A 6000-nucleotide genomic window follows, 5' to 3' on the forward strand; every position below is an offset into this window, starting at 1 on the left:
AGAATCTCAGAAGACCTTAAAGGACTTCATGAGAATGCTTGATCAATAATACTCCAAAGGACTTTACAAGTGCCTTAAAAGAGAATTCATTACTTACAAAACATTAAAAATGTTGGAGTAAGATCAACATGATAAAAGGGCTTTGAAAGCGCCTTAAAACTCAGTGTTTGATTCAATTACCCCGTATAGGTATAGAATTCACCAAAGGCTTGGATTGAATCCTATAAATTTTCTATTAAGTTAGAAATAAACCTAAGACTTACAAGCAAAGGAATAATGTCTTGTAAGATATCTACGACAAATCCAAATTTCGAATGATGGTTAGAGGCCATGAAAATCCGAAATAGACTCCATGTTTGAAAATCGTGTTCGAAACTTGATTAATTTGCATGAAGGATGAAAGATCCATCAATTGCAAATAAGTTTTCAAGGAGAAAACTAACAAATGTGGAAATGTATATGCATACATAGCTAGATTGGTTGAAAAGGATATAATTAATTTCAAGTAGTTGCTTTTAATAAAAACCTATTAACCAATCGGAATGCTTAAGTCTTTTCGTGATTGATCTAGAAAAATTGTACATATGAAATATGGCAAATTAGATACCAAAACCGCCTTCCCAAAATAGGATCTTTGAAGTGACTATGGAATAGTCTAAGGGTATTGAAAATCTTAATAATGCTAGATTTGAAAGCAAGCACATGGAATCCGTCATGGGATTAAAGGAAGCATTGCATGAAGGAATTGGAACGTGTTTTCTCATAAAGTTAATAAGAGGATTGACTTATGGAGAAACATAGAAATTCTGATGAACAAGAAGTTTAGTGGGAGCAAAAGTAAAGGTCCAACGAGAAGTTTACGAACTCTATTGTGAAACAACTATCAAATGCTAAATGCTTAGATTTGAAAGTATTTTCAACAATGGACCAAACTAAAGACGATACTTAGTACATGTTCGGAATTAAGTTCTATGGTATAGACTTAATTAAATGTTTAAATGAGTAAAGGAATTTACCATGTTAAACATGAAGGACTTTGAAAGGCTTTTGACCCATATATGTATGAAGCTAAGTAAATGTTTGAAGTAAGTATAAGCTAGGCTAAATACTAAGTCAACCAAGAAAGACTCTAATAAGAGACTTTCAACCATATCACATAGCGAACATTTTGGCAAGACTCAGTGTAACTGAATGAGCTAAATGTCACATGGATGGAATAGAATTGAGAATCATTCTAGAACTAAATCCATCATGTAAAGCTATGATATGGAATCGTCAGACGACTTACTTGCTTAGAGCATGTGAAGTATGTATATAATACAAGTCGACATTAATCAAAGTATTAGATCATTAGATTATAGTCAAGAACATCCATAGGACTTAAATAAGTAGTTGGATGAGTTCTTGACGCATGGAAACAAATACAACTTGAGTTTTGATGTTGCAAGCACAAACCTTAACAAGGACTAGATCCTTAGCAAGGAAGCCATTTATAAGCACGAGGCAAGAAATGTCGTGGCTTGAGAATGGTAACATGGATATGCATCCATGTATAATGTGCGGAAATTTAAGATAAATTTCCATGATCGTAAGTGATTTGAGTATTCCAAATCATTGTGAGTCGTTTGGAGTGAAATCCATGCAAGGCATCATCGGAGAGTCTACTAAAACATATGTTGAGAATATTGTTGCCTTAAAGGCAATAATAAGATAGATGTTAAATTGAAAAGTTTGTTGTTGAACATTGATGATTGTAGGTTGTCAAGTAGAAGGTCTCAAATAATGAAAATAAGTGGGAGCCATTGCTTGGACAATAAATCCTGAATCACATGTAATACATTAACACTCTCAAAATTTTATCATCTTATTATGGAAATGGTGGATAATGAAGATGCTAAGGTTTGCAAAGTAATTATAACTAAACCTATGCAATAAGTGAACGACAACATTCATAATTGCATGAAAGAAATCAAGCATAACAAATATGAGTGTAATTTCTATAAATGTTTTATGAAGAGTACTACTCTTAAAACATTTGGGAAAACCCATTTATCATAAGATGAAACATGGTGAAGTTTCATAGTGGAATAAAATATTTCTAAATATTCCATAAAACTATTTATTTGTGGTTTAGAATTAAATAATGAGTCCATTCGATTTTAATAAATATTCAAAATAGGGTATCAAGTCAATGGCTTGGATAAAGAAACACCTATTAAGTGAACATTGAATATTTTAATAAAAAATTATCCCTAATCAAGGTCATATTTTTGTGGACTGTAGACACTTAAAAATGTCTCCCCAAAATCAAACCCGATGATAAATAACCTTTCACCGCCACTATTGGTCGGGTTTAGTATTTAATCCCGAGAGTGCTTAAAAAATCGTATTTTATTAAACGGTCCATGGATTAGTCTTGATGTTTGGTAAAAGCATAGTTTTAATTTTAGCCCAAACTTATTAAATAATTTTAAGCCCAAACCTTTTTTATTTTATTTGTTTTATTATTTATTTTTGGCCCCAACCCTTTATTTATTTTTATTTAATTATTTTCTTATTTTAGCCCGAATAATAAAAGCCAGGAAAAGCCCAAAATTATCAATCGGCACTTAAAAGCCGAAAGAAATTAGGGTTAAAAATTAATTTAGACGGAAAATGGACTAGAAGTTCCCGCGCCACGGCAGACAGCCACTGTGTCACGGGAATCCTTCCCGTCTGACGGTGGGACTTCCCATGACACGGGAGGTCTGCCATGACACGGGACATTCCTTGTCCTTTCCGCGTAAACCCTTAACGCGTTTTTCATCCCGTTTTCTGAAAATTTCCCGCGTCACTCCAAAAGTGTACCGTGTCACGGGAAAGAGTACCGTCTGACGGTGGAGCTTCCCGTGTCATGGTACAGTCTGACTGTGTCACGGGATACTTTTTTAGGGTTTTTATCATTTTAGGGTTCCGTGTGCTCCCTCAGCACATTTTCCCTATAAATACCCCCTCATTTCTGATGAACGGGGCACCGAGAATTTTATTATTTTTATTTTCTCTCTTCTATGCTATTAACCTAAACACTAGCCTACCCTTTTCGCTTCAAAATTCCTTCTTCAAGCACTCAAAGGAGTCCATATTTTACTCGAGGTTCTGTCCTTAAGCCAAGGCGTGAAAGGTAGAACTGTTTGAGGGTTTGGCCCCAAAAATCAACTTTATTTCATTTAATTTAATTTAGTTATTGTTTTATTATTTCCTTGAAGTTACTAACTCGTTTATTATTTTGTAGTTGCAAACAAACAGAATCAAAGTAAGGATCATGCTCTTTTTATTATTATTATTTTTCTAACGATTTTATGTTGTTGGAATCGTGATTAAATTGGTTTTAATATTAATGTTTGTTCTATTATATTTATTTTGATCACTATATTGCATGTTTAAAGGGAATATGTAATTGAAAATCACGCCTAATAAGATAATTTGGACAACCGGTTTAGGATCCTTTAATCTTATTATTAATTGAAGTGATCACCAAATTTTTAGAATTATGTGTGCATTAATCTCAAACCAATTTAGTTAAATAATAGTTTGGAGCAAATTGAATTATTGCTTGTATGCCTTTGAGATCACAGGAATTCTTTTCACTATAAGAATCGAGTAGAGGCCAATACGGGCGAATGTGACTCCATGACTCACTTCGTACCATCATCCCCGATCCTCCTTTCGTGGTTCCGAACCATATGGAGTTAGTAATCTCATGGATTATGAATGGGGTGTAACCTTCACGGGTCAATCGTTGTTTCTTATCATTGTCCCTTGTCGTGGTTGCCTTTTTATGATCCGTTAACGGTTTACAAGTTCCTTAAAAACTTGTTGGCGGCTCCCTACTTTCTTTGTCCCTAATCGTTATGTCAATTCCCACTTCCTATGAGTGCCAAGCATATTCACCACATGCTTTTATGTAGGCGCACTTCGAACGACGCCTACAATTTGGCGACTCCACTGGGGAGGATTCTTAATTATTTATCGATTTGAGTGATCGGTATTTAATTAAGATGAGTGGATGAGACTTGAAAGATTCTTGAAAAAATATTCCTGTGATTAATTTGGCATTTTTGCATCTGCATAGACGTTCTAACGTCACGTTCAGGTCTGTCCCGTAGGAAAAATTGGATAACTTGGTTCCGCGCAAAAGAAAACAGGGCACCAGTCAGATTTTCTGACTGCCGTGTCACGGTACAGTGCACCGTCAGACGGTGCACAGTACCGTGACACGGGAATTTCTGTCGTGTCACGACAGTTCTAAAATCAGTCCGGTGGCTTATTTTCTTTTCTCACAGTCGACTTCCTTCGATTTTTCTGAAAAAACGTATGTGTTCTTCATGCGTCTTAGCCCCGGGGGATTTAAGCTCTATCGACCCAAAAACGCTCATGGCAATAAGGGTTCATCCGAGTTATTAAATCCACCCAAACCATGGAGTCGAGTTCGATTTCATCACGAACTCGCGGAGCCGCCCGTTGGCATACACCCTCAAGGGAGGCTGCCTTGCTAACGCGTCCAAACTCTTAACCATGGTACCCTTTTGACAACCAAAGCTTGACCAATAGTTGAACATAGATCTCGACTCTAGGTTGCGAACTTTTTTTTTATCATCGTGCCTAAATGCTACGTGGATGTTTGGTGTTAACCCTCATGTGTTTGCTCTTTTGTTTAACCCATTACCGGGGGTTTTTATTCTCACATAGTAATTAGTACGGACCTAAAATCGATTAAAATCTGAAAAAATCACAAAACTGACCTGGAACTGCGCACCGTGTCACGGCATGTTCTGCCGCGCCACGGTGAACAGTGCCGTGACACGGGAAAGTCTACCGTCTGACGGTAGACTGCACCGTGTCACGACAGTCTGCACCGTGACACTGTGCCCAGGAAAGTGTCCTGACAGTCTTTTTCTCGATTTTTGTGCGAATGCTGTGTCCAATTTTGTGTCGTGTCTAGCTATACGGTCAAAACACGCGTCTATAACCTCACCTAATCACTCACATATCGTGTTCACACACTTTTTCTTTAGTCGTGCACCACTTTTTGACCGTATTTTAGGGAAGTCTCGTTTTTGCGTCGTTTTTTTTTTCGGAGTAAGTCGGATGGTATCCTCCCATGTTTTTTTAAAAAAATAAATAAATAAATAAATATATAGAGTTTCAAAATATTTTTTTAATCCGGATAGGTTAAGGTTAAGTTTGGTCATTAAAGGTGTGTTTGTTTCGGTGTCACAGCACTTGGACAAGAAGCAGGGGTAGATTGTTACGGTTCGAGTCCATACCTCAACAACCTCTTATACCAAAGAGGCGTACAAGGAAACCACCTCAATCATCTCCACAAGATCCATCTCCAGTCTACTTTCAACCAATGGCCACTAAGGAAGACATTGAGAACCTTAACAGGACAATCGAAAGATTGTCTGACATGATGCAGACACTCACCACTAGAGTCAGCACTGTAGAGCAAGACAATCAAAACAATGTCACTACTGCTGCAATGGACAAAATTAAGGAACAAACGAGCAAGATTTCTAAAGAGTTCACTTATGTGGAACAGCCTGTCACCTCTTCGTCCATATGAGAGAAGCTTCCTGAGAAGTTTTCCACTACTGACATTCCCAAATTCAAGCCTACTCATAATCCGCTTTTCCATTTGAAGGCTTTTTCTGCAACTATGGCCCTTAAAAGAGTAGATGTGACACTTTTCCCTACGGTGTTTTCTCTTTCCTTAGAGCATGCTTGTCAACAGTGGTTCTATTCTTTGGAATCCAAGCATGTCGCGACCTGGGAGGATGTTGCTGAAAGCTTTATGAATCGGTACAAGTGTAACATCCAGGCCAAGACTTCTGAACGTGAACTCTCCATTCTCAAACAGAAAGAGAATGAAGGCTTCACCACTTACTTAAGCAGGTGGAGAGAAACAGCTGCGCTCTTGGTGGATCCTCCCAAGGAGAAGGAAATGGTTCGCTTGTTCAT

The sequence above is a fragment of the Chenopodium album genome, chromosome 3 (assembly GCF_948465745.1).
Source record: "Chenopodium album chromosome 3, dcCheAlbu1.1, whole genome shotgun sequence".
Lineage (NCBI taxonomy): Eukaryota > Viridiplantae > Streptophyta > Magnoliopsida > Caryophyllales > Amaranthaceae > Chenopodium > Chenopodium album.